This window comes from Notamacropus eugenii, chromosome 7 (genome assembly GCF_028372415.1).
Source record: "Notamacropus eugenii isolate mMacEug1 chromosome 7, mMacEug1.pri_v2, whole genome shotgun sequence".
NCBI lineage: Eukaryota > Metazoa > Chordata > Mammalia > Diprotodontia > Macropodidae > Notamacropus > Notamacropus eugenii.
This window is the reverse complement of record NC_092878.1, coordinates 8,377,297-8,395,613: the sequence shown is the minus strand read 5'-3', so window position 1 is coordinate 8,395,613 and position 18,317 is coordinate 8,377,297. Positions and strand designations below refer to the sequence as shown.

The 18,317-nt window shown below is 38.3% G+C and overlaps 1 long non-coding RNA gene across 1 annotated transcript in view; it reads left to right on the top strand.

The window, feature by feature from the left end:
- Nucleotides 1–11,737, top strand: part of LOC140514947 (uncharacterized) — a 62,788-nt gene extending 51,051 nt beyond the window's left edge. The window contains exons 2-4 of the long non-coding RNA XR_011970781.1: nt 8,613–8,689; nt 9,286–9,341; nt 11,558–11,737. This is a non-coding gene — a long non-coding RNA (uncharacterized lncRNA). The remainder of the gene's footprint in view (nt 1–8,612; nt 8,690–9,285; nt 9,342–11,557) is intronic.
- The last annotated feature ends 6,580 nt before the right edge of the window (nt 11,738–18,317 follow it).

Genomic DNA, 18,317 nt, shown 5'->3' with positions numbered 1-18,317 from the left:
GCTTCTGACTACTGCCTCCCCCAGTCTGCCCACCCTTCTGTCACCCTACTCTTATTCCCTTTCCCCTTACTTTCCTGTTGGGTAAGATACTCAACTGAGCATACGTGTTATTCCCCCTTAAGCCAAATTTGATGACAGTAAGGGTCACTCATTCCTTCTCACTTGCCCCCTCTTTCCCTCCTTTGAAAAAGCTTTTTCTTGCCTCCATTCTATCTCTCCCTTTCTCCTTCTCCCAATATATTCCTCTCTCACCCCTTAATTTTATTTTTTAGATATCATACCTTCATATTCAACTCACCTTGTGCTATCTATCTATCTATCTATCTATCTATCTATCTATCTATCTATCCATCCATCTATCCATCCATCCATCTATCCATCTATCCATCTATCATCTGTCTATCTATCTATCTATCTATCTATCTATCTATCTATCTATCTATCTATCTATCTATCCATCCATCCATCTATGTATCTCTTCCCACTACCCCAATATTGAGAAAAGTCTCATGAGTTACAAATATATTTCCATGTAGGAATGCAACAGTTCAACTTTAACAGGTCTCTTATGATTTCTCTTTCCTGTTTACCTTTTCATATTTCTCTTGATTCTTGTTTTTGAAAGTCAAAATTTCTATTCAGCTCTGGTCTTTTAATCAAGAATGTTTGAAAGTCCTCTATTTCATTGCATGCCTATTTTTTTCTCCTGAAGGATTATACTCAGTTTTCCTGGTGAGGGAATTTTTGGTTTTAATCCTAGCTCCTCTGACTTCTAGAATAACATATTCCAAGTCCTTCAGTCCCTTAATGTAGAAGCTGCTAGAACTTGTGTTATCCTGATTGCATTTCCACAGTACTTGAATTGTTTCTTTCTGGCTGCTTGCAATGTTTTCTCCTTGGCCTGAGATTTGACTACAATTTTCCTTGGAGTTTTCCTTTTAGTATCTCTTTCCAGAGGCAATCAGTGGATTATTTCCATTTGTATTTTACCCTTTGATTCTAGAATATCAGGGCAGTTTTCCTTGATAATTTCTTGAAAGATGATATCTAGGCTTTTTTTTTTTTTGATCATGGCTTTTGGGTAGTCTAGTAATTTTTAAATGATCCCTCCTGGATCTATTTTCCAGATCAGTTGTTTTTCTAATGAGATATTTTACATTGTCTTCTATTTTTTTCATTCTTTTTGTTCTGTTTTACAATTTCTTGATTTTTGATAAAGTCATTATCTTCCATTTTCTCCATTCTAACTTTGAAGGAATTATTTTCTTCAATTAGCTTTTGGACCTCCTTTTCCATTTGGCCAATTCTGCTTTTTAAGGTATTCTTCTCCTTGTTGATTTTTTGGATTTCTTTTGCCATTTGAGTTAGTCTATTTTTTAAGTTGTTATTTTATCAGTATTTTTTAGGTCTCCTTTAGCAAGCTGTTGACTTGATTTTCATGATTTTCTTGCATAACTCTCATTACTCTTCCCAATTTTTCCTTTACTTCTCTTGATTTTCAAAATCCTTTTTGAACCCTCCATAGCCTGAGACCAATCCCTATTCCTCTTGGAGGCTTTTGATGTGAGAGTTTTGACTCTGCTGTCCTCCTCTGGTTATAAACCCTGATCTTCCTTCTCTTTCACCCTGGTCCCACAGAGTTTTCCCACTGACCATTTTCGCGTTTGTCCATTGAGAAGTTTGAAAACTGCCACAGCTACCAACAATTCAGTTCCCTACTCCCTACCCAGTGTGAAAGACCCTTCCTGTCAACTTTCCATGTTGTCTTGAGCTGGGAATTTGTTTTACTCTATCATTTTGTGGGTTCTGTAGCTCTAGAATTTGTTTAGAGTCATTTTTTACAGGTATTTGGAGGGCTTTGTGGGAAAGCCCAGGGAAGTTCCTGCTTTTACTCTGCCATCTTGACTCTGCCTCCCTGCCCCCATTCTTTAAAGCCTAAATAAAAGCTTTAAATCTTCCCCTCATTTTGCTATTCAGTAATAGCAGACCTCACCTAGCACTTTTCATTGATCTGTTGCATTTATATGTATATTATTTTGTTTGACGATTATTTGACAATGAGTCTTGTTCCTCTTTTAGACTGTAAATTCCATGAGGAACTTATATATAAGGCTATGTCTTATCTAAATTTTGTGTCTTTCATGACACCTAGCAAGCACAATGCTCTGCATGCATTAGGCATTTAAGAAATATTTATTGCTGGGTGAAACATTTTCAGAAGGAATTAAACCCACCACACTGACAAAATTGGCACCCTACTATGAACTTTTGCTCAAACTGGATGGTATAGACTAACGAAATCCTTAGAAAGTTTAAAGAAGTTAACTTTAAGGAAAGCATTTTAGCTTCCTCCCTTATCAAGATTTTTATGAAGAGTACTTTAAAAATGATTAAAAGTGGATAAATTGTGCCAATGTCAGAGGAGTCAATAATTCATAGGATCACAGGATTTAAAACTTAAAGGTCTTTGGATTTCAAACTAGTACTTTACTACACACGTGGATTCATTATATCAGCTAGGAAGGACTAGGGGTCATTTTGTTTTGTTTTGGTTCTTAGGCTACTCTTCCTTCTCATTATCATCATAATTAACACTTGAAAAAGTTGTCTACACCCCCAGCCTCCATTTTCTCTCCTTTTGCTTATTCCTCAGACCTCTGTAATCTGGCTGCTGAGCTCATTACCTAACTGAAATTGCCCTCTCCCAAGTTATCACTAATCTTTTAGGTGGTCTTTCTTAGTTCTCTTCATTTTTGATTTATTGAGTGCTTTTGACCCTCTTGACCAGGCCTTTGTCCTAGGCACTTATTTCTCTGAGTTTTCATGATATTACTCTCTCCTGGTTCCCTCCTACCTGTTTAACCCACCTCTTAACTGAATTCCCCTCCCCCTCATCTCGTTTGCTGGTTCATCATCCAGATCATGCCCCTCCCTGAGGTTGTGTCTGACTCCTTGTTTTCTACATTTTCTACATTTTGTTTTTTGGTAATTTCATTAACTCCTATTGATTTATCATCCTTATGCAAGTGTCTCCTAGATCTCTCCTCTCTCCCTCTCTCCCCTTCCCCCTCTCTTTCCTTTCTACTTTTCTCTTTTTTTCTCTCTTCCCTTCCCTCCCTCCCTTCCTCTCTTCCCTCTCTTCCTCTCCTTTTCTTCTCTTTTCTTCTCTCTCTCTCCCCCTTCTTTTCTTTTCTCCTCATTTTCTTCCCTTCCCCCAATCCCATCCCTCTCCTGTGTTTCAGTCCTGCATCAATTAACCTTCTGGATACTTCAATCTGGTAGTCCCAGAGACATCTCAAACCCAACATATCTAAAACTGAATCCATTATCTTTCTCTCCAAACTCTCCTTTTTTCTAAACTTTATTTCTGTCTAAGGCACCACCTTCCTTCTCATCTCCCACACTCATAATGTTGGCATGCATTATTCTCAACTCCTCACCATCTCTCACCCCGTATATACAATCGGTTGCTTAATCTTGGTTTCTATCTCCACAACATCTCTTACATTCAGCTTCCTTTTTCTACTCACATGGCTACCACCTTAACACAGGTCCTCATGACCTTTCAGACAGATTATTTCAACAGCCTCCTAATTGGTTTCCTTGCCTCAAGACTCGAGTCCATCCTAAACATAGATGCCAAAGTCATCTTCTTTAAATGCAGATATGAACATGTGAATCCCATGCTTAACCAGCTCCCTTGGCTTCCCACTGCTTTGAGGATAACATATAAACTATTCTGTTTAGCTTTTAAACTCTGCATGATAACTTATCTTTCCAGCATCCTTGGACATCACTCTGCACTCTCTAATCCAGCAAAACTAACTTTTTCTCTGTTCTTCTCATAAGACATTCCATCTCCATGCTTTTATATTGACTGTGCTACTTGTGTGAAATGCATTCCTTCCTTGTCTCTGCCTTACAGAATCACTCTTCTCTTTTAAGACAGAGCTCAAGATTCATTTCTTTTGCATAAAAGCTTTTCTGATCCCACCAACTGCTAGTACCCTCTTTTTTGTGTGTAACTATTTTGTCTGTTTTCACATTTATGCACTTTATGTTTGTGCTGACATACATGTACACATATGTATTTATACATACACGCATATATGCGTATATACAATACATGTATACATACACAGAGTTTGTTGTCTACCCTGTTAGAATATAATGTAATATAAACTCTTTGCTGATACAGATTGTCATTCTTGGTACTCATACACCCATTGCCTAGCAGGGTGGCTGGCTCATATTAGACACATAAATCCTTGTTGATTGGTTAATTCATTTACCAATCATCCAATTAATCCATGGCAAGTACTCATTGATCACTTAGACCTAAGATCAGTGTCTTCGGTTTTGATTTGGCTGTTGTTGACGGGGTCTTTTCTTTTCCTCAAAGGGAGATTAGAAAACCCTGAAGGAAGGTTGTCTCCTCTATCCTCTTGAAAGTGTGCTGGGAACAAGGGGAAGATCCAAGTGGCTCCCACATTCTGCCATTCTGACAGTTATAGACAGTCAGGACTGATATAAATATGGCGGCGTTGGTGAGGAATGAGAGTGAGCTGCCAAGAGAACATCTGCAGCACAGACAACTCCCAACCTCGTCAGGTGACCTAAATCACATGGTACATGTTTGTGTGTCTTGTTTTCTGATAAGGGCAGGAGGTCGAATTTTTTTTAAAGTAGGTTTCATGAATAATCTTTTGGGTAGGGTTTAATAATATTTAACATTCAAATAGTGCTTTAAGGTTTGCAAAATATCTTATATATATACATATTATCTCATTTGATCATAATGACTGAGATAGCTGTTGTATTTATTCTCTATTTTCAGATGAGGAGACTGAGGCAAAGCGACTTGGTCAGCATCTTAAATTTAGTCCGTGTCTTAGACAAGTTTCACATCATGGTCTTCCTGACTACAAATTGAGCACTCTATCCATAGGCTGTGCTTTCTCTGTAGTAGACTCTAGGTAGTCTCATTGCCAAAGGAAACACAAGCCTTACTTCTGTACTCATATTTTTTAGGGCAGATAGGTGATGCAGTGGATAGAGTTCCAAGTCTAGAGTTAGAAAGACCTAAGTTCAAATGCAGCTGCAAACACTTACCACCTGCATGACCCTGGGCAAGTCACCTAACCTCTGTTGGTCTCAGTTGCTTCATCTGCAAAATGAGGATGATAATAGCACCTACCTCAGAGAGGTGTTAGGATGACAAAAGGAGACAATAATTGTCTAGCACATACTAAATACTATAGACAATGTTGTCTACTATTGTTGGTATATGTTTGGGATGTATCTTCCTTCTGCTCTTGCCTTGTTTTCATATCCTCCTCTTTACTCCTCCTTATCTGATGAGTAGTTAAAGAACCATATTGAGCAGCTCCAGGCTCGTAGACAAAAACAGTTATAATCGTTGTCACATTTGTGGATCTGCGTCCCCAACAGCACACACTGCCCAATGCTGTGAAAGTAGCTGCTTTGTGGAAGGCCTCGCCCACATTTCTGCCAGAACAAAGAGATAGTCCAACTCCATCTCAAACATTCAGAAGGTTCTGCCTCATGGTTCCATGGCACCAGTCCACAAAAGACAGAATAGCTTTACTTATTTACATTCAAAATGCGTAATAAAGAACCTCTCCCTCCTTCATCCCATTGCCAATCATCACAGTTTCACAGAGTGTCAGAGCTAGAAAGTGACCCTGCTTTTCCTTTGATTTGACCTCTCCATTTGACGGTTGAAGGCACAGAGAAGTTGCACAATTATATAAGATCACACAGCTAATCAATGAGAGGGTTGAGATTCAAACATAGGCCTTCTAATCCTTAATTCATGGGGTTGTAATTCTGCAGTTTCTGTTTTGTATTCTCCATCCTTTGAGTATAATTTAGCATCTCATTAGGTAGCTTTTGTTACATCCAAGAGCTAACGTGGTGTAGTAGAGAGCTGACCCCGAAGTCATTGAAGTCCTATGATCAAAGCCTGCCTCTGATATGTGTGTGTGTGTGTGTGTGTGTGTGTGTGTGTATGTGTGTGTGTGTGTGGTGGGGAGGGGGAGCCTAGACAAATTATTTAATCTCTCAGTGTCCAAAGCAACTTCCCAAGACTCACTCAGAGGGAAGTTACTGATTTCCATTGTAACAGAGGGTGATGTGATCAGGAGTTCCCAACTTCAATGAAATTACAGGTCTGAACCTAAAATAAGAAATAAAACATTATCATTTCTGTGACCTAGCACAATGCTTTGCAAATAGTAAATCTTAACTAAATATCTGGTGAATTTAATAATTCCTGACTACAAATTTGGAGATTTTATTTTAAAAGACCTGATACAAATCATCAAATATGATAAAAGATAGGAATAGTCCCCCCTCTCTTCTCTCCCCTCTCCGCCCCTCCCCTTTCCTCTTCTTCTCCCAGTTTGATTTTTTTTCATTAAAGGGACTATCCCTTGATTCACTTCTTAAAAAGAACTATTCAGTGAATGGATGTTGCCTCACTCAAGGTGAGAACCTGAAAATACCTTAGCTTAAAAGGGCCAAGATGTCCCACTTCATCCTGTGCCATCTCCAGTCATCCTGATAGATATCTGACCACTGGACCCAGATGACTCTGGAGGAGAAAGTGAGGCTGATAACCTTGCGCAGCCCTGCCTCACTCAAATCAAAGTCAAGTGCAAGTCATGTCATCATCTCCCAGATGTCATGGTCCTCTTCAGGATGGACAAATTACAACCACACAAGCCACTGGACTTCAGTGACTCTGAAGGAGTGAGTAAGGCTGATGACTTTGCACAGCTCTGCCTCACTTAAATCCAGTTAATTTGCTAGTCAAGACATCAGCCTCCTGAGGTCATTGGTCTTCTTTGAGAATGAAGGAGTAATAACAACATTCTACTAGTGTGTGTGTGTATGTGTGTGTATGTATGTATGTATGCATGTATATGTGTATATATAGTATATGTATGTATGTGTATGTATGTGTAGTATGTGCATATGTGTATATGTGTGCATGCATATGTGTGTATGTAGTATGTGTGTATGTGTGTGTATGTATGTGTGTATGTATGTGCGTGTGTGTGTTTTACTTTTCTCATAACATCTTTGTGCCACATTTTATTTCTGCTGGTCCATATCTTTGATAATATATCATCAGATAGTGGGAAAATATAATTAATTAAAAAAAGAACAGCAATTTGCATATAACTCTTTCAGGAATATATCATTTACATAAAACAAAGTGACCTGAGTCCTGTAGAGGGAGTGTGCCATTTTATGCACATGTGGGTTGGAAAAGCTGGTTTTATTTTTTCTTCAAAAATTCCTGAGGTGTACAACTGTGACACTGAACAGTTTTTACCTCTTCTCACTGTGCTGAATTTAGCTTGTGCACTTGGGAGCAGGGAACTCTTTACAAGATAAGTGACATTCAATTTCTACAGTATTCATCACAGAGCAGACATAGGGAGCTCATCAGAGCTAGAAGGAGTTTTGGATTTTTTTTCCACATTGGAAACAGCATTTCAGGTCTGCCTCTTCTCAGTTTATTTTCTTCCTTGAGGTGGAAAGAGTAAGGTCTATTCTCCAATAGACGGATCTCATTTTGCTCATTGACCCCTGGGGTGGAATTCAAGGCAAGTGACAGAAACAGCATCTCAGGTGCATTTCCACCACCAGCTCCTAAGTTCCATTGGTAAACCAGAACCTTCCTTGAAGATTGCTTTGGTCACACTTTGCTGCACCGATGACAGATCTCATAGAGCAAGGGAGTTTTTATTCCAGCTTTATGGATGGAATTTGTGATTGGCTCTTCTCCTCATGAGTCCTCTGGTAGCTCAGTGACCAAGTTAGTGATCAGAATTATTCCTTGAATTCTCCTAGGGATGCCTAGAGTTATGAACCGAAACAGAGCTTTCCTGATCTGGACAGTACTTCCAAAAGGAGCTAAGAAATGTATGTCAGTCTCCCTAGGGGGATGTTTCGAGAATGTAGAAATTTTTTTTAGCTTAAGGTTAAAAAATAATCCAGAGTGCTAGATTCCCCCCAGGTTAAAAAAATGAGGAAAAGAAATGAAAATATTGTCCTTAACAACTTTCATCACCTCATAGTGATCCAAGGTGGTGCAAAATTTCTCAGTTTGCTGTCCACAGCATGATGGGAGCTGAGCTGGGAAATGAGTATCTTGTGTTCATTTACTGCCTCTCCCTCTCCACTCTTTCCCATCCTCAAGAGGAGAGTTGGGGCTTGGTCCTTAAAAACCAGAGTCCTAAATTGGACTATTTCCTTTGATGTTGCATTCTGCTTGAACCTGCTCCTTATTGTCTTGCCACAACCTTCTTTTCTCTTTTAGACCCTCTAGTGAATGGGCCTCAGGAGGAAGGAACTCATTAAAATATGGAGGTTCATAATGAGATAATAAATAATGCAGTCATCTCACTCCTACTGAAGGTACTCACTATCTCTGTTGACTTTCACTGTCATTTAAAAATCTTCAGAAGAGAACCTTCTGGGTATAATTTTGGCAAGAATTAGCAGGTTTCCTCCTTACCCATGATGAATTTAAAGTGAAAATGACATATGATTCCTAAATTGATTGCCTTTTTTTGCAGGTATCTTCAAGGTTTATTTAAAGCAGGGCAGCAACAAGTCATCCCCCCCAGCACTTGGCACAGTGATGAGTACTCAGGTAAAAGAGTTTCATTTGTATTCATTAAAAAAACCCAACTTGAGAAGTTTTGTTTAAATGTTGCTCAAAAACAATTTGTTCTGGAAAAGGTACTAATCTTTTTACCTCTAAGGTTTATACGCATATTATAGACCCTTTAGAAATAGAGCATGTTAGAGTTGGAAGGAATCTCAGAGGTCTGATGGATTAATCAGTTCAGGAGCATTTATTAGGTACCAACTATGCTCCAGTCACTGGGGAAACAAATACAAAGAATGAAACAATCTTTCCTCTCAAGGATCTTAATTCGAACCTCTATTTGATTAAGGATCCTAAATACAGTCTCCTCCCAAAGTATTCACCTTGCTTCTGCTTGGTGATCCTCCATGATGGAAAACACCCTCCCTCCTAAGATAGCCTTTCATTCCATTTGTGATCTACTTTAATGATTAGGAATTGTCTTTTTATCAAGCTGAAATCTTTAATTTTCTCTTTCTGGTCCTAGCTCAGCCTCCTGGAGCTAAGGCTCACCCCTATTCCATGTGATAAGCCTTCAGCTGTTTGAAGATAGCCCTTATGGAATGGAAACATTTACCACCTGCCTTTTTCCTCTCTAGGTTGCTAACTGAAGTTTACTAGAAATCCATGCTTTCTGACCTCAGTTGGAACTTCAGTAAGTCTTTTTAAAAATCTCTTGATTCCTGGTCAAATTCCCTACAATGACTACTGCAAACCTATTTCATATCTCTCAACCTCCTAACATTTTTTGGGGGGGGGGGGCGCTAAATGTCTCAGTGGATACAATGCTGGGCCTGGAGTCAGGAAGACCTGAATTCAAATCCAACCTCAGACAATTACTAGCTATTTGACTCTGGGCAAGTCACAACATCTGTTTGCTCAGTTTTTTCTACTGTAATATGAGGAAAATAACAGAAGCATCTCTGCTACAGGTTTGTTGTGAGGGTCAAATGAGATATCATTTGTCAAAATGCTCAGTGCCTGGTACATAATAGCTGCTATAAAAATTTCTCTTCCTTTCTCCAGTAAAAAGGGTTAAAATGATTCTGTTAGAGCTTTTGACGGATTCTTCTCTGTCTCTTTTGATGAAGTCAAGTCAACAAGCATTTATTAAGTAACTTCCTTTGAACCAGGCCTTGCACTAAACACTAAAAAAGGCAAAAACACAGTCCCCACTCTTAGGGAACTTTACTAGGTCCATTTTCATTTTTTGTTCCCTAAACATAGATATTCATCAAAGTTCTGCCTTGACTCTTTAAATCCCCTTTTGGTGATCTCAACCATTCTTTTTGCTAAAATTATTCCCATTTGCTATCTCCAAAATTTAAATTTCTAGCCCCAACCTTCCTCTCAAATTCCATGCTATGTTTTCATTTTCTGTTGTTGCATATCTCTCCTTGGATGGTTCAAGTCATACAGCCAAGACGAAACTGATCGTTCTTCCCCACCTCCATCACAAACTCATTTCTCTTTATGCTGTCCCCATTTCTATCTTTGGTATCTGCATTTCTCAACTCACTTAGGCTCAAAATTTCTCTCACATATCTGTCCTCAATACAACAAATTAGCACAATGCCTGGTATAAAGTAGGTGCTTCATAAGTGCTTGTTGACTTGATCAAGAGACAGAGAAGAACCAGTTCAAAGGTAGTGGAAAAAAAAAACCCAGAATAATTTTAACCCTTTATACTGAGGTATGGGGTGGATTGCAATCTGCACTATTGGAGAGAGTATCTATGAGAGGGACATCTATGAGGGCATAGATTCATTGAAAGGTTAGCTCTCATACCTGATTGTAAGCTCTTTGAAAGAAAAAGCTATGTCTTCTTGTTTTCTATATCCTCCCCAGCACCTAGCTTAGTACTTTGAACATAGGAAGAACTCATTAATATTGATGAATGAATGAATATTTATTGAGCACTGTACTAAGAACTATACATAATAGAGCCAATTTAGAGTCAGATGTTAGAACTGGGTAGAAGAGCAGTGAGCACTCAGCATTTCTTCGGGTTCTGGGAGAAACCTTCTGAAGTATGCCCTTGTATTATACTCTGTTGTGTTCTTCAAAAGTTGCTGGTGTAGAATATTTTTTGTCAATTAGTTGGAACTACATTTGGTTAATGGCATGTGTAATTAGCCCCCTGATCCTGCATGGAAGGGCACCTAACAAGAGGTAAAATGAGCCATTTTGAGTGGGTTGTAAAACTACTGAGGCAAGGAAAAGGAGAGGAGCTGAAGTTTAAAATGCAAAAACAATTTTTCCCCCTAAAGAGTTTTTCTAGGGGAGGAAACTGTCAGTTCTGGTTTCAGTTAAGAAGGACAAACTGTTTTATCTGATATGGGAAACTAGATTCTTCTATATCTATTTTTAAAAAATCTCTTATTTCATCAAAATAGATATTTGTATGAATTGATGAATGAGTAAAGAAATGAATGACTAATGTAATTATTCCAAGAACTCCAAGAATATTAAATAAAGTTTTAGGTCACTAGCCCAAAGTAAGTAAAAAAGGCTAGTTGTTAAATTTTAATTTTGAATGAATTGCATGAGTCCAATATATGTAATACTGTTTGCATGTTAACAGAGGAAATTCTCCTCTCCATCCTCTCGGATGATGAAAGGTATGCTGATCAAAAAAGGACAATGAACCCCTGATTCTTTGCTCACCTAGCTCTTGAACTTTGTTGGTCTAATACAGGAAATCTTTTTAGCTCTACAGGACCTAACAAAGGCTGTTTTTGGCTTTGGAAACCCAGAAATCCAAAATATTGAATTCTCATTACATCACAGACTCTTAGAACTGGAAAGAACTTCTGAAGTCATTTAGTCCAACTTGTACCTGATCAGAAATTCTGTCATTTGTTTGTATAGATTCTACTTCCAGTGATGGGGAACTCACTTCCTTCTGAGTTACTATGGCCATGCCACTTTTGGACAGCTCTCAGTGATTAGGAAGCTTTCCCTTATACTGAGCCTTACTCTGCCTCTCTGCAAATTCCACCTATTGGTTCTTGTTCCACCCTCTGGGGCCATGACAGTTCTGCCCACTTGGCAGATCTTTAAGGCAAGTGATGTCATTTTATTTCTTTTTTCACCTGCTCTTATGCCCTTCTAACTAGTCATGATATGTTACTGAACTATATGTTTTATTATTTATTGCATGTATAAAATTTCAAAGTCATTCATAACCTGCCTATCTTTTAGAGCCTTCTGACACCTTATTACTTACCACTGCCACCCCAATACCTGGGTACCCTGCAGTCCAGTGACACTGACTTCCTTGCTTCTACTCAAACTAGATGCTCCATCTCCAGACTGTGGGTATTATCACCAGCTGTCCCTCACGCCTGAAATGTTCTCATTCCTCTCATTCACATCCTAGGTTCTCTAATTTTCTTTAAGTTCCAGCTTAAACCCCACCTTCTACAGGAAGCCTTTCTTGATTCCCTTTAATTTTAGTGCATTCTCCAATTTAGCCTTTATATAGCCTCTAAAGAATACATAGTTATTTGCATGTTATTCTCCATCCCCCATTGCTCCTTGAGAGCAGAGACCGTATTTCACCTTTCTTTGTGTCCTCAGGCCAGTACCTAGCACATAGTAGGCCTTCAACATTTAGCTGACTGACCACACAAATCCTATTCCAATGCTTCATTTTGGCATGGAGGCCAGTCCAGGTTTCCAGAGACCATTATAGCCGAGAGCTCTGGCTAGTCCCATAGGACTGGAAAATTTGGACTGATGAAGTTCAAAGACTGGACTGTTAAACAACGGAGACCTTCCGCACTGAGAACTGGCTACTAGGGGATGAATATTTTTGTGCTTTATTTATTTTACTTTTAATTTACGGAATAAAATAAGAATTTCCATAACTTAGTCTAATAAAATATTTTTAATCAAAATTACTCATGAAGACCATCTGCTAAGACACATAGGAGTATATTCTTTAAAGTCCTTCTCTCTGTATGGCTTCAATTAATCCTAACAGGATACAGTAAATGGAGGGCATATCCACACTGATAACATCACAACTCTTTGATGTACTGAAGTACTACTATATGAACAGATCAACTTCAATTTAACAAACATGTATTAAGAATTTATGATGTTCAGGGCACCATATTAGTTATTCAGAATAGAATGACCAAAATGAAATCATCCCTGCTTTTAAGGATCTTGTATCTTTTTTTGGGGTGGTGGTGGTGGTAATAATGATGTAACATATATAAGGAGATACAAAGATATTATTTATAGAGAAGTAAATACCTAAGAAAACACACTTACTTATGCAGTAGAACCTTGGCTTATGAATTTAATTCATTCTGAGATTTGGTTTGTCATGAGATTTGTTCATATTGCAAAGTGAATTTTCCCATAGGAAACAATGTAAAGTCAGATATTGGTACTACATCCCCCCAAATATTCATATAAAATAATTATTTATAATTTTCAAAGGAGAATTATTTATAATTTTCAAAGGAGAATCTCCTTCCATGAGAACTTCAGGGATTTCAACATCAGGAGTGTTCTCTCTTATGCTACTTTCACTAAATAAGACTAACACTACTGCCTTCACTTTGTTTTCATTTTTTAAGAATCACTTTCACATTTTGACTCATTGATTTTTTTATCCTTATATTTGCTTCTGACTAGGAATCTATCTAACAACACTTGTGTTTGACTTTTAAAAAAAATTTATTTATTTTCAGTTTTCAGCAATCACTTCCATAAGCTTGAAATTTTCTTCCCTTTCCTCCTCCCTCCCCAAGATGGCATGCAATCGGGGTTGCAAATGGGGTTCAAACAAAACCCATTGCCCTAGTTGAGCATTATCCTTTTGTGAGCTGTTCAAATCCAAACACGATGTTCACACTGCAAATTTTTGTTCGTCCTGTAAGACAAATGTTGTGAAAAATTTTTCCCCATCCAGGGAAGCATACATAAACCAAGTTAAGTTCTACTGTACACAGATAAGTAAATACTATGTGTATAAAGTAATGCAAAAATAATTTTAAAAAATTTTCTTATCAACTTAGCGAATATCAACAAATATTTCCATATACAAAGAATAGAAAGGAGGGTTGCATTGGAAATTGAACTTCTGTTAAGTAACTTTTAATAAAAGTATTCAATTAAATTTAATGTAGTAGTAATAACCACTTCTTTGCTTTTCCATGTCCCCTTCTGAACTTGTTTCTACTTTGTGTTCTCAATGTTTCATTGATATTCTTTTCCCCTTCATTTTACATCATTATTGCTACCAAGGGCTCCTCCTCCTATCCCTGAGCCCTCTTGTAACAAACAAAATAGAGGTTAGCAGAAAGAATGAACATATCAGCTATGTGTCAAAAAAATACAAATGAATTACAAAGGGGTTAGGGGAAAGAACACTGAAAACTATGGAGACAGAAAAGAGCTCTTTATGAAGCAGCTCCCGAGCTGTACTTTGAAGAAAGCTAGGAAGTCTACAAAGATGGAGGTGGGATGAGAGAGTATTACAGATGCGTGTGAATTCTTGAAGAAGGAAGAAAGAATGTGAGAAACAGCTCGATCCATGTCACTGGAATGGATTGTGCATGAAGAAGAGGAATAAGAAATGATTGGAAATGGAGACATATCACGGAATATTAAATGCCAGGTGGAGAATTTTTATTTTAGGGCCAATTGGAGCTCACTGAAGATTTTTGAGGAAAGGATTGTCATAGTGGGATCTGTGTTTTTGAAAAAAATTTTTTGGAAACCTTAGGGGTGATGGATTGGAAAGGCAAAGTATTGTAATCAAGGAAATCAATTAGGAAATGATTTCAACTTTTAGGGAAGAGGTACTGAGAATTTGAATGACAGTGTTGAGTGGAGAGAAAAGGGCAAGTATAAAATATATTTTAGAGTAAGGGAAGGGATGGAAATATTAAAATAGTGCCTACTATGTGCCAGGTACTTCACAGATATTATCTCAAATATCAGAGGTCAAGTGACTTGCCTAGGGTTACACAGAGAATAAGTATTGAAGATTGCATTTGAACTTAAGTTTTTCTTTCTTCATGTCCATTGTTCCACCTAGCTGTCTAGGTAGAATTAGCAAGATTTGGCAGCTGACTGGATATAGAAACTGGTAATGGTAAAGACGAGTGAACTTCTGAACCTGGGTGATTGGAAAGATGATAGTACTTTCAACAGAAACAGGGAAGTTTGAAGGAAAGCTAGAGATACAAAAACACATCAGGGAAGCTTCTGCTTGATGCACTCGGTCATTGTCTAGGGGATAAAAATGGAAGATTTGACTTTTACATCTTATTTTCACTCTGGGATCAATCTAGACCACCCAAACCACAAAATCGATCTCAGTGAAAGTCCTTCTCAAATGTTACTGGTCTTTCTTCCCTGAATGACAGTAAGGGCAGGTTTCATGGAGCTGTCTTACTGGATTAGTGCTGAACTACCTAGAGATATTTCACTTCATCATAATTGTTAACCTTAGTAATGGTGTGGTTTAATGAATGAATTTAATGAATCTTCTCTAAATTGAAATGAAAATGGAACAGTCAAAAACAGGTCTTTCACATGTGAATTAGCAAACATTTTCTTACGCAAGTCCTATAAAACATATCTTAAGTATTTTGCAGCAACATCATAAATGAATGCATTTGTCATTCCATTTGTTAAGTGTTTGATTTGTCAGTCTGGACTATGGTGTGTGGGGCAGATCTAATATTTCGTTCATGTGGTTTGAGTCAGAATCTCTAGCACCAATGATTAGAGGATGTGATTCTGACTCAGCTGGATTAGAGGTTTGTCCTTGGTTATTTCTGAGGATGATGAGGACATGATCATGTCTTAGCTACATCTCTTATTTGATTCAATGAATTTGGCCACTTTGGAAGAGTTACAAGGGCTATAGCTTCCTCTCAGATGTCCTGGATCCATTTTCTAAACAGCTGGACTAGCTAGTTCAGGGCTAAATGCCAGAGCACATAACTAGGTCTTTGTGGTTGAAAGGAGCCATTTTTTACCCTAAACATGAAGCCATCTTCTTTGTTTTAAGCAGACTGAAACTAGTGTTGGCCTTGTATGAGTTTTTCAGTAACAAGTTGGTGACAAGAGGCTTTTTCTGTTCCCCACTTTCAGTTGCGGTTTGGGCTGAAAACCAACCCTCTCATCCAGTTACAACAATTTGAGTCTTTACTGATTAATGAAGATAGATGAGCTTTTAGAGTCCAAGGACAAAAACTGGAGAGGGACAGCATGCTTTCATTTTGTTTCTTGTTTGAATTAACCACCTGGGTCCAAATGGAGCTTACAGGCAATGTTAAACTTATTACATTTCCAAAATTTGAATGAAATTAAATTAAACTCAGTAAATGTTTATTGGTAACCTATAATGTGCTCAGAAGTATTAATGATAGTAATTATATATAATATTACCATATACATGTGACTAATTATTTTATATTCAAAACAGTCCTGCAGATAGTTAGGACACATGTTATCATTCCTATTTTATAGATGAAGAAACAGAGATCAAGTGAATTATGCATGGCCACTCTGTCACGTAAGTGATAGAGCTAGGCTTGGAACAATGTCTTGTGAATCCTAGCACCCTTTGGCTGTTCTCAGCTACCTATCTGGGCTAGATTCTTTGAATTTGGGTTACGTAAGGGAATTATAAAATATACAAGAGAAGTATAAGAATGAAAAGAAAACTGATTGGGTCTAAGGGAGTTGAGATAATCTTCTCCCTCTTAACCCAGGGATCCCTCTGCTCTATGTACAGGAATGAGTTGAGGTGAGGTTCATTCCTGAGGTAGCTTAGCCTCTAATGAGGGAGATTAGACTTCATTTTTTACAGTTTTCAGCTTTTTAAACCCTCACTCAGGTATCCTGGGAATGATTTACTTAAAGCTTCAGTTTGAGCATATGTCTAGGATCTCATCAAAGGGGAGAGTTAAAAGGTACTCAATATATATTATGAATCCATTATGAGGCAGGTATTTATTTCCCACATCCAAAAGAAATGCCAAACGCAGAAGACTCATACACATTTATTTGACAGAAATATACTCAAAAGTAGCAATAATAACTTCTATTATTGTCAGGCCTAGAGGCCTTAGGGCTACCCAAGTCTTACCTTACCTATCGCAGGTCTTTGGCTGGCCAAACTGGATAAACGTATGAGAGAAGAGACTTTCCAGAGTCGAACAAGGGTTAGGCTTTATTCAGGGTCTTGGTTACATGTGCAGGGTGAATTCTTCCTCAGAAGAGAGGAATCCTCTTCCCAAGGAGGCAAAGATCTTACAGTAAGAGAATGGAAGTGGGAGTGGGAGAGGGAAGAGGGAAGAGGGGAGAGGGGAGAGGAGAGAGAGGCCTTCTGTCCTCTAAGGGCCCCTCAGCGCTAAGAGTGCCTTCAGGCTTTCCTGACCCTACTTAAGCTCTCCTGCTGCATAGTTTGCACCTGAATACCGTGCCTGTTCTCAGCCCTTAGACAACAATAGGTGTGCTCAGACCATGGATTAATCTCGAGGGCGGGGATGCTCTCCCCAGCAAGTTTCCCATGGGGAAGAGGCGGAAATACACGAGATAGCCCGGGTCTCACACCTCAATTCCCAGCTGTTCCCTGGGGGGCCTCATGAGAACTCTAAGGTTTAGAAGTCCTCACCTTTACCTGCTCGAGACTGTCCACATGGAACTGAGCTTACACCCCCAACATATTATATTCTGCTGGTAGGTTGTTAATTAAACCTCATCCAAAGACAGTATTCTATGGTAATTTTGAGGAGATATTTTACATTTTACCTTGATTTTGCACCATCTTCCTTATGGGATATGTCTTTTGGCAAGCCAGGCAGGTCCTGAGCTCATTTGATTTTGTTGGTAGTCATTTACTCTGAGCACTCAGATAGTTGCCAGAGACTTTTCTCTTACCATCAGTGAGCTCTAGTCAAAATTCCTAAGACCTCCAACCCTCTTGAGGCTCAGATGAACTAGGCCTCTAAGCCTAGACATTTCCACTTTGGGGTTGATACTCATTCATCCAGGATCATGACTGAACAAACAGAGGAGGCAGTGCCAAATCCAGGATCAGGCTTGTCTAGGCAGAACATGGGCTTTAGCTGCCACTATTAGTGGCCACATGGTAGTTGTAGTAGCAGATAGAGTGAGGTACTATTTTCTTGCCCATCATGTAAAATGCTTTCAAACAGTCTTGAGATGTTACACAACTGGAAAGAATGGAGAACAGCAGAGGGTAGGTCATTCATATTTAAATTTTACTATATTGGTATTTTAAATAAGGTTTTATTGATATCTTTTGTTTTTTATATCACCAGAATTTCTCCCACTATCCCTGCCCCTCCCCTCCCTGAAAACTACCTTAACATATTTTTTAAAGAAAAGAATAAACAAAGGAGAAAGAAGAGACTAAAGAATCAGCAAAACTAATCAATCCATTGAAAATGTCTGAAAGTATATGCAATGTACCACTCCCAAGGACTCCCACCTCTGCGAAAGGAATACACTAGGGGTATCTTCTCATATCTCTTTTTTGCAGCCCTCCTTTTTTTCTTTTTTCTTTTTCATCATTTTTGCAATATTTACTTTTCCATTTATGTTGTTGTCGTCATGAATATTCTTTACT